This window comes from Micropterus salmoides, unplaced genomic scaffold (genome assembly GCF_014851395.1).
Source record: "Micropterus salmoides isolate LMB-PRFRI ecotype aquatic unplaced genomic scaffold, ASM1485139v1 Ms_hic_scaffold_1878, whole genome shotgun sequence".
NCBI lineage: Eukaryota > Metazoa > Chordata > Actinopteri > Centrarchiformes > Centrarchidae > Micropterus > Micropterus salmoides.
The window spans coordinates 24610-36141 of record NW_024041015.1 but is presented as its reverse complement, the minus strand read 5'-3'; the positions used below and the strand labels follow the sequence as shown (position 1 = coordinate 36141).

The following is an 11532-nucleotide window of genomic DNA, read 5'->3' as shown; positions in this document are numbered from 1 at the left end:
AATGGTAACAGAATTGATTCAAATAGAAATGGAAGTGATTTCATTGTTGCATTCATTCATATACATTACATCATTATGTTGGAACAGCTTCATGTTACTAACTGGCTTACCTAGCTAGCTATAGGCTAACATAGTTATCTAAACTAAATGGCAAACTTAGATATTTTAGTGTGACTAATGTGAAATCACGTCAAATTTGAATTACTATCAAATCAGCTTCTTAATTGTAATTTCGAGTCAGTGATTTGGGGAATTTCAACAGCCATGAGACCATCCATTTGGTGAAAACAACTAGAGCAGTGTCATCAGAGAGGAGGCCAAAAAACTAAAGCCATCGTGGCTGACATTTTCCTCTAAATAAAATCCAGTATTAACACTGATACAATCTAATCAGCTAATAGGAGGCTATGTTTGTTTTCTGGTTTCACTTCTTTACAAGCTAGGGGGGGTGCCGTAGATGGTGCCGGTGTGTGTAACACAATAGCTTTTAATGATGGTTCCATCCAGGTGTGCTTGATAAATGTTGGAACCAGATGCATATAAATGATGTATAGCTCATTTTTGATTAGCAGGACTGACTGAATTAGAAATAATAATGGATTTGATTTAAATGGAAGGACCAGCTATGTTTGCTTTGCATCCACTGTTGATTGATATTTTGCTGAATGATGAGTGAGTCATAACTTGACTCAGACTTACAACTAGAGGGCTGATACAGACGATTGTTTGGCTGGCTGTAATTATAGTCTGAATGCCTTGTTTTCAAATTAAGCAGCCTTCTTTGAGAGCAAAAAGTAAAATAGCTAACTGATATTTAAATGATACCACTTTACCTCAAATTAGCTGGGTGTCAATGGGCCGGTAAAGTGTATTTTTTCAGGTCAGAAAGGGTTTCCATCTTAAACCAGAAATACTGTGTTTTTTTGGCTCTACCCACTGAGGATTAACTCAGCCAAAGAGGTTATTTCTCCTTCTAGAGTGGCTTCAGCTCAAAACATTTGCCTATCTAAGACTCCAATCTGCCTTAAGGCCTTTTGCACACCGTAAGTCCGTATTTTCCGTCTAAAATTGTTACAGGTAACACACCTTCAACAGGTCAGATAATATTTACGTGAATGATGACGAGGAGCAGGATGAAATAAGGGATGAGGACAGCACACAGACGGAGCGACAGTGTGGAGGCAGAGAGGGAGGGCAGCTCAGCCTCTTCAGGTAGCCGCGCTGGCAAAGCTTCCTCCAGTGGAGAGAAGCGAGGGAGAGAAGCTGACAGATGAGGTGTCCAAAAAGCATCCTCACTGCTTGACAACTCCATTTTGTCTCCTATTGTGAATTTTAGCAAGCAATAGAATAATAAAACGCATCGGACTCAATTTGCCTGGTTTCTTTTTTATCAGATAATGCGTATAAAAATACAGACTTGGTGTGCAAAGGGCTTTATTGTGAGGAAGTGTGCTGTGCATGCACTCACCATACAGTATGTTACAGTGCTCTGTCTCACTGCTGTCTCCTGTCTTGTCTCGGTTTACTCGGCTGGCTCGGACTCGGATCGTTGCCTGCCTGCCTGCGTGCCTGCCTGCCTGCCTGCCTGTGTGTGTTCATGTCCTGTTCCTGCACAACCACCACCACCTCCACCACCACCTCTCTGTCGCCCCCTCATCTGAAGGCTATGAGAAATCCCGGAGCTTAAACAACATAGCGGGCATGGCTGGTAACGCCCTGAGGTTGTCTCCTGTGACCTCGCCCTACGGATCGCCCTGCCCGCTGCGGCGCTCTCGCTCCCCTATACCCTCCATCCTGTGAGACATCCAGCCCTGGGCCACTTTGGCCTAAACCACCCCACATCCTACTCCCAAAGCATCCACCTACCCTTGCTATTATATCTGAACTCTGTTCTAGATTGTGACTAGTGGATAAGTACTTAACTTTGTAGCTAAGACTAATGTTAGTGGCTTGGGCAACCTGAGCAACTCCTCACTTTCCCCTTTTTCTTTGAAGGTACATGTGCTTAGCTAACATCCTTAAGTAACTGGTCAGTTCTCCTTTGTCACTTGGAGTTCCCTTTGGTTCAATATTGTTGTACCTTGAGACTTGCAATAAAAGAACTCTTGACTGGTGGCTTCAGAAGTAGCAGCCATAGCGTTTAATAAAGGACAAATTAATAATCAGGGATATTAGAAGTTGCTATATTTAGATACCTTGAAAAAGACGTGCTTCCAAAAAAAGAAAGAGAGATGTCCCATCATTTTAACCTCATACGACTGTGACTTTGTCTTTGATTTGCTACTTTATTTTTGGGATGGAGACGGGAGGGATGGGCATCGGAATGGAGGATTTGTCTTTCAGGACTGTGTTTCACCTGCTGTTGGGCCTGCTAATGTATTTGCATGGATCATCTTGTAACCATCGTCTGCAAGCAATGTGGCAAGGGGATATGGGCCGGGGCAGACAGTGAGGAGAGCTTAAGGATATATATTCTATATATATATATATATATATATATATATATAAGAAGGAGTATTTTTTTATTTTACGTTATTATGTTGGGGTTTGAGGGGGCTACACTTGACTTGTGTTGTGTCTCATTGCCATTGGCTTCACCAACAATCCACCTAAGAGACTACAGAAAGAATGCCAAATGGGTGTTCATTTCTCTCGTGGGCATGTGGGTTTTTGCTTGTCTGCTGCTATTTCCGATTAACTTACTCCCCACCTCCTTTATGCTTTCTTTTCTTTGATGGAGTGCCACCATATCAGTTGTGTCTCTGGTTGTTTACTCACAGATCACTGCAAAGAGGTTGTCTTTACTGGTTTCACACAAGCAGAGAGCAGTGTTCTATCTTAATGGCCTGCGGAAAGGCACCACCATGGCGGAAAGGTAACCGTCTGACCAAGTGTAAGGATCAAATTACAGTTTGGAACCCTCTCATCCTTTTGGCCATGAATTAAGATTTTTATTTGTCTGTGCACTAAAAATGGGGGGTTATTCAATAAAACTACGAAAAGATACCTGTATGTGGTTACAGAGACAAACGCCAACAGATATGCACTCCTGGTGGCACCATTAGAGGTGCTGTTGTAGCATTTAAATCTGTGGTTATGACCACAATAATATTGAGACATGTAAGTGTTATTAGTGTAAACAAATGACACCATCACTTTGGGAAAAATAAACTGCATATTGCATCATGTGAAACCATATTTGGACAAATCTGCATGATTTACATCCCATGTTTATTGCAAAAAACAAACTTTTTCCACTTCTGCTTCCTGAACTGCAGTTTCATTTCATATCAGCCACCACCAAGGGCTATTATTAACTGCTCTCAAACCAGACAGACTGACCTAAATTCCCTTAGAACAGTATGGAGTGTCTCTCAAATCTCATATAAAACTGAAACAGCCTTTGCTTTGTCATTTATTCATTCACGACAGACATAAATTGCCTCTGTGCACCAACAGGTGTGTGACAGCAAACATAACCATGCAGTAATGTGCCTCACCCATCCCTACAGTATGTCTATACCAGTAGCAATGGTTGCTTAGCAACTGGCTCACAGCTAGATGCATCTTACACATAGCTGGGCAAAAAGTCAAACAATTAAAAAGAAGAGCTTTCGCAAACATTTCTCTTTGTCTGTACACCAAATTATTGAATCACTCCCACTTAAACCACTGCAATACACAATAGAGCTTTTATAACTCTGGATATATGCTGAAAGAGCACCATAGATTTGTACTATGTTCTCATTTTGTGTTCATATAGAAAATAGCCAGACTGTGCATGGCAAGTTCTTCTGAAATGATGCTCAACAAAGACAGATTATGCATTTCTGATATTTAGAGATGTGTTTATTTTATTTAGACAATTCATTTCCTATTTGAATGGCGATGGGATAAGTCATCATTGTGAGGACCTATTCCAGTGGGAGGACCCCATTTGGAGCCACAAGGCCACTCCTACAGGACAATAAGGACGAGGAGGCATGTAAAACCACTGACTGACAGCGGCCTAGCCAACGGCTCAGTGAGCAAGAAAGGAACTTAATGACCTGAAGGGAATCCTAGGAGGACTTTCATAAGAATTTAACTTTTCCCGATGTTTCTTTTTGTTTTTCTGTTTTGGTACTGTGGAGGGGGGAAAGGATAGCAAAGCAAACTGGATACATCCTTAAAAGAGACTATCTACTGTATAGATATTGCTCCTGTAAATAAGAAAACAACACAGCACATCTGGGCTAAGCAGCTCTGTCCACACATCTGTCTTATGATGGTGAGTCAGGTAACAAGGTGGTTGGTTGGTAAGTTGCACCGTGACACTCTAAGTCAATCACTTTTCTTGCTGTGGTATCCCTCCTCGCAATAAGTGTACTAAGATGTATCGGTTGAGGCACTTTGTGTTCTAAAAATGGAGTGTATTCATATATGAAATTCTACATACAGTATATACAGTACAGAGAGACAAACGTGCTAAGTTGAATAAATGTGACATTATGGTCATCTCTGCTTTGTTTCCCTTGGTAATTTTCGGTAGGTAAATTGCTCTGCTGTGTGTTAATGTGTGTGTGTGTGTATCCTAAAACTCCAGGGTAAGATCTGCAGTTTGAAAGGCCAGGTTAGCGGATACCAACGAGTGGACTGTCACTCTTCCAGTTAGTTTTAGCACAAACATGAATGAGACAGAGTTCCCCTGCAGTCGCCATTGTAGAAGTCCCCCCCCCCCGGGGTCGTGCATTGAACATGCAACTGCCCTGCGTTTGTGCTGCAGACGTTTGTCTCTTCACAAACCAAATTATTCTTACCAGACTATTCCTCATAACTCCTGGTGGCTACAAAAAACTGCATAACTTGATTCTTCCAAACTTTTCCCCTTGTGGGGGTGGAGCAAAAGTGTAGCAGAAGTTTACCAAGTTATAAAGCTGGACTTCTAGAATGGCTACATCTGCACAGTAGCAATCCTATGTACCCAAACAATCAGATCGGATTTGCAATAAGCACCCGAAAACAAAAAGCGCCGATCCACACTGTGATTTCAGCAGCCCATTAAAACGAGACGGCAGAAGGAAAACAGAGTGAAAATGCAGCTCTACAAGCTGATAGAAAGGACTGGCAGGTGGCCCAACGTATGTGTCATGTTGGTTGCGACCTGCACAGTTGTTGGCTAGCTGTCAAGTGTCACCCTGTACCCACAATCCTCCTCGTGTAGTACACAACGCTGCTTTACTCTTTGAATTGACAAAGGGGTACCGTTCTATGTGTATTTTTAGGATGACGTAACTTGAAAAAAGGTGTTTATTTTTTTGAATCCAGAACATGTATTTTTGTGTCTTACTGTTGGGTACACTGCTCTAACCTGTAAAAGTCATGGTAGTCTGATGTTGTGCTTCTCCATCGTGTCCTCAAACCGTCAGGCTTTTGATCCGAGTTCATGTTTTGTATGTTTTACTGTGAGGAAAATTCTAGTTTGAAGTCTGTATTTGTGGAGCCTTTTGTTGGCATTCTAAAGTGCATGCTGAAAAAAAACATTATGTCAAATTGTTAAAAAATAAAAAGATGACATACTGTGTACCACGTTCAGAACAATGTGTATAGAGTAAAGGTAAATGCTGTGTGAGAGATTCACATAAACTATTTATCTTTTAACTGGTGGTTTCTTTCTTTGCTTCATCTGACCTGTTTTCTCCCTAACAGTTGTAGTGGACATAAAGCAGGCCAGGTGTCAGGTGTGATGAAGAAGTTCTTAGAGACTCATGATGACTTACACAGCATTGTTTATTGAGCTCAGCCAGGGAGACTGGTAACACCATACAGCATGCAAACACAGTGTAGTACCAAACCAAATGTAACGAAAACTTCCTTGGTCCAAAATATTTAATTCCCTTAGTGTCTATGGGCTTTCCCTACAAGGTTATCTTGTCTTATCTGGCCTACATATGCTGATGTTTATGTCACATTGAAATCTAATGGTCTCATGTTTTTGCACTCTAATCTGTGGAGACAGTGAGTTGTGCTCCATACTTAGGTAAAGTCATGACAATTGAGCAAACTCCATGAGATGCAGTTGAAAGCTACTGAATACGCATTGTACATAGACTTTGCCAAACTACAACTACGAAGCATAACCTTGAGTTTCATCTCATAGTTTAAAATAAATCTGGAACACTAAAAGCAAGAAATGGCAGGGAAAATTCAAAGAAAAAGAATCCTTAGATGTGACATTAGAAAGACATTAGACGTTATTTGAGTTTAGTTTGTCTCTTAGCCTCTAAGTTGATACCCATAAGAAACTGCTCCATTTAAACAATGTTATATCATGGAGTGGCTTATAAATAGCACGCCACTTTTAAAGACATTTTGGCGTGCAATGTCAACGCATTTTAAGCATTTCACATGTCATTTCACACTGTTCAGTCCCTATAGACCTAAGCAACACAAAGGAGGTTAACCCTATCTGCTAGCTGATCAGCTGCTAGGCGGATCTGCACAGCTGTAGGGTTAACCGGTCGACATGCATATATAATTAATGATGGTTAAGGTTAGCAGAAAAGTACATCGGGGGGGAGGGATGTCAACGTTAGCATTGTTAGCTAGCTAACACTATGTAGCTAACGTAAGCAACATAGCTAATGCTGTGTAGCTAACGTAGCTAATGTTAGCAGCAATGTAGCATGGTAACGTACGTAACGTAACTTAAAGTAACGTAAATAAAAACCAAAATCAAATTTTGTGTAGTTGTTGTTTAACTCGGGAACCGAATGCCAGTTTCCTGGGTCAGGGTCCAACTTACTATCCACCCAACCACCCCTCCACCCCTCCACCTCCTTGTGTCAGGACTTTCATGGCTCGCCCACACACGTTGATTTTACCTGTGACAGTAGGCGTAAAATGGCCGTTTAGACTGCATTGACTTTTATTGTGCAGAAAAACACGCGACATGCGAAAAACAAAAAATGCCTTGGAATACCACGCCAAATGAAAGAAAGAAATCGGAGTGTTATTCATACGCCTTTTGATGTTACCAGGCTGATTTAAACCCAATTAAATAGCATACAAACAAATGCATATTAAACCACTTGTTTTGTTAGGTTAAGTTGTTTTGACCCTGGTATACCTACTTGCAGGTTTAGTATATATTGCATGAATTATGGGGAACTAAATGTATTACATATTTTGAAATGCAAGCTTGGCTGCTTTGCATGCCTGGCTGACCTGTCACACATAGGAGCAAAAAGGTTACACTGGCAAATCATAGAAATTAGTGTTTTTCAGTTCAGTCAAGTTATGTCCCTTTAACTGAAATGATAGAATGCTGCATGTTGAACCAGCTGGTCTGTTGTTGCTGTTGGATGTTTTATGCAAAAATCAGTCAAAAGGTTCTTCTGTATCTTCATCCTATAATGAGACCTGACCAGGTTTGAGGGGGCCTCTTTGTTCAACCCTGCGTCTACCCACCCTCCTGCAAGATTTCTAGCCATTACCGTGCCACTCCTGCTGCGATTCTGATCACTCCCTTTGTTATGTTTACAAAGTCTGACTGCTCATCTTGCAGGGGAAACAAGATACATGGAGCCATTACAGATTATTTTATTTTTAAAAAGTACAAATTCAAGACCGGAATCTGTAGCAACAGATACAAACCAGATGCTGGAACATCAGGTTTCGGCAGAGACTGTCATATTATTTCGAGATATGATTTGGACAAAGGATGAAACATTCAAATGTTACCGGTATGTACACAAAATCTATGTATCTGAGTATGTAACTAAACACAATACTACTGAGTGGAAGTGAAAGATGTAGGTGTATGTGACATCTGCCATACCTAACACCAGAATGTCATTCAGTATAATGTGCAAAATCTCATTTAGTGGGTAGGTGTTGTTGTAGCCTCACGTTATCATTTACTGTAATAACACAGGTGTGCTTAACTACTAGCATCATGCCTAGTGCAGCCGTCAGTGTCATTTCCCAGTGAGAGTAAAAAGCAAACAAAACAGCCGGTGCCTAAGAACAGCAGCAACATTTGTCTGGCGGCCGGCGTTGATTTCTCCCACAGGTTCAGGCTGAGATAATGATGAGCCAGAGCTCTCCTCTCCCACTTCCTGTGTACCATGTTCATTCTTCAAGTCACGTCTAGTAATCAGCAGCGCTCGGCGCACTGTATCTCTGACACATCCCAACTATCTTTACTCCCGTCGCCATGGAAACAGCCATAGATGTGCCAAAGAGATGTAAACAGCCAGAGCTGAGAGTGTGTTTTTCAGGACAGCCCCCCCACCCCCACTCCCCCTTCCTCTATTTCACCCTCTCCCTCCTCCACCCACCCACCCTCAACCTTCCTTCCTCGGGAGGGGGCGGAGTGTACGGTACCAGCTGCTGAAAATCCAAAATACCAAATTCGTGACATGAATATTGCATCAGAGGCTAAACTTCCTGGTTCTCGCTCAGTGAAGCACAAATTTCTCCCAGACCAACCTAACAAGCATGTGTATATGGATATATCCACAGCAGGTCCTATATTTTTTTAATTTTTTTTATTAATGTTAGTTTTAGATGCGTACAAGACTGCGCCACTGACATACTGTAGATTCACTGCTGTATATTAAAATCTACAACCCACAACAAGAAGGTCAGGTGCAACACAAGGACACACTGATGACTTGAGTCTTTCTGGTAGTGGGGGCAAAAAATGTAAAGTCTGTACTGGGGGTGGAAATTAACTTTTTGGCTCACCTGCCAAGGTGGCTGGTAGATGAAAAAAATCCACCGGCTAAGTGTATTTTTTACCAACCAAAATAATAAATTGAGTTTTTGTGTCACATACGTTTGTTTCTGTACTTTTATTTATTATTGTGAGGGGTGATGATGGCACAGTGGGTAAGATGCACGCCTTAGGTGTGAGAGACCCGGGTTCAATTCCAATCTGTGGCACTGTGTCCACCAACGTGTCCCTGAGCAAGACACTTAAGCCCCAGTTGCTCCAGAGGCGTGTGACCTCTGACCTAAAAAGCAATTGTAAGCCGCTTTGGATAAAAGCGTCAGCTAAATGAAAATGAATAAATGATAATAAGGTAATATGTCGAATACAAACTTAAAAACATGAATACACCAGAGTGAAATTTTAAGCTAAATTATATTATTGCTATTAATTGTACTTAAAACATAAAATTAAATTGTTTTCTAAACATACAAGATGCTTATTAATCATTCAACTTAAACCTTATCACTGCTCACTCTTGTCATGCTTTATCATTCAACTTAAAGCTCCCCATCAGACTGCTCACATCCACTGACTGGACCACCAACTTTATTTTTTTATGTTCAGCTTCAGCCTCCTCTAACTCTGCTTTTCGTTTTGTTGGTTTGGTGGTAACGTTAAATGTCACCACATTACGCTGGTGGCTAGCCAGCTAAAAGCTAAAAACACTCCAAGTAACAACTTTTGTAATTAGCTCTTAACAAACTTGTGTTCAGTTTGAATTAGCGAATGCGACATGTATGTGGATATTCTTTCCGCATTGATCTCCAACTGTTACACTCACTCTCCCTTCTTTCCCTCCTGTCCACTAACGCCCACCCCCTTGCAAATCTACGCCAATCAAACACAAGTAATGTGAAATGAATATAAACAACAACCAATGAACCCCCTAATCCGTGTATTACACGATTTAAGATCCCTACATTGGGGGTTGTGTGACACACAACCAGCAAGAATGCCGGTCTGCTGTTACATACATTTACCCGCCTATGTGGTGGGTAGCCTTCCAACATTTAGCGGCCAAACGGAAAATCCACCTGCATTTGGCGAGTATTAATTTCCATCCCTGGTCTGCACTTAAGGTTGCTGCTTGAGAAAACTCCTGGGGTCATTCAAATTGAAAGCTTTTATCCCCTGTCATTATGCATTATTAATAAATGCAGCAGCATTCCAATCATTTCCTGTCAGTATAAAATGGTAAAATAAAATTTCTTCTATAGGAACTTTATAAAACATATACAGTAAAGATTATACTGTACATCTGTTTACATATAGTGTACACAATGATTATGTATTACGCAATTGGGACACTGAACAACCCAGAAAAAGTACATGGATTATTAATATAAAAAATGGTTAACTGTCCATTTCTGAATAGAGACACTAAAAATGTATACTAACACAGATGTTTTGATAAAAGCACACTTGACATTACACTGATGACTGTCAGCCTTTTGTATTTATACACCCTGTTTAAATGTAAGCAAGATGCTGACATCTGAAGCTGTCATACTGCAGTGTGGCATTTAAATCCTGATAAGTGCCATGTAATGAGACTGGCATAGTTGAAGAGGGCAGTGTGAGTCAGCTGGTAGAGTGGGGTCTCCGTTTACAGGCTTTGTTCCAGGTGTATACTCAAAAAGCCACGGGGACGCTCTCAATTACTCACACGCTGACATGGAGCCCCTTATTGACAAGCACAAGGGCAGCATGTAGTGGCGTGCGCTAAGTGCTGGGACACACATGGGCTGTAAATACCTGCTCTAGCTCTGGGAGACAACAACAAAAAAAAAGAAAAACAAAGTAGCAGAACTTATATGAGGATTGTGCTTTATTGGTATGAATTTTTCATTTCACGCTGAACTGAACTGAACTTGTACTGTAAAAACACTCCAATTGCAGCAGGAAGTGAGTCCACACATCGGCTGCACAGGAAACCGGCCCTTCAGCCACTCTGTCCACCACTTCACTACTGTAAGTATGTGGGATACTGATGCGTACTCCTCCATAGTTTTGAGTTTTCACCCTTTATTTAGCTGCAGGAAGAGGGATGGAGGGAGGGACTATGCAAATGTTCTCTTCAGCTACAGTAAAGGTGTTTCATAATATTTGTTTACTGGTTTCTGAAGGTTTGTAAGATTTCAATGATCCTTGATCGTGCAGCTCCGAATAAAAAAAAAAAAAGGTACGGTGTCTTTCACTGCAGCATAGGTACTACATAGGTATTTCACAGCACAGATACAGAATTCTGTATACAGATTAGGTATGTCAAGATACCAGACATTTAGTAGTTGATACCAGTACCAGTGAAATTACATGAATCTCAAAGTTAAATAAACAAAAACAAAATAATAAATCCCATGCACTTCAATGTACATTACTTTAATTAATTATCAGGTATTGCTCAAAGACTGTAAAAAAAAAACAAAAAAAAACAACAACAACAAGCGAAACAAACCCAGCAGATTTGTCACCCACACAAACTAAAAAAAGCTTTGAGATCATTTTGTGAATAAACATCAGTGATGAACCCTGATAAGTAACTTCAATTAGTTAGGTAATCATCTGACAGCTTACACACCCGTCTTCATTAAACAGACATTTCCCTGATCATAATGATCTCATTCTGTCTGTCTATTTCTGTCTTATGTATTTATAGTCAATTGAGACTGTGGTCAGCTCCTGGCAGGCTCATACCAAGACAAAAGCACACCTCTGCATACAAAACTACAGAATATAAAATAAACGTGGTTGTGTGGTTTGTTGTTTTTTACCAC

At 40.8% G+C, this 11532-nt stretch overlaps 1 long non-coding RNA gene across 1 annotated transcript; it reads left to right on the top strand.

Annotated features, from left to right (window-relative positions):
• Window positions 1–1471: 1471 nt before the first annotated feature.
• Window positions 1472–5563, top strand: LOC119909734. The gene is made up of 2 exons (XR_005445524.1): window positions 1472–2875; window positions 3863–5563. It is a non-coding gene; the product is annotated as an uncharacterized LOC119909734 (long non-coding RNA).
• The last annotated feature ends 5969 nt before the right edge of the window (window positions 5564–11532 follow it).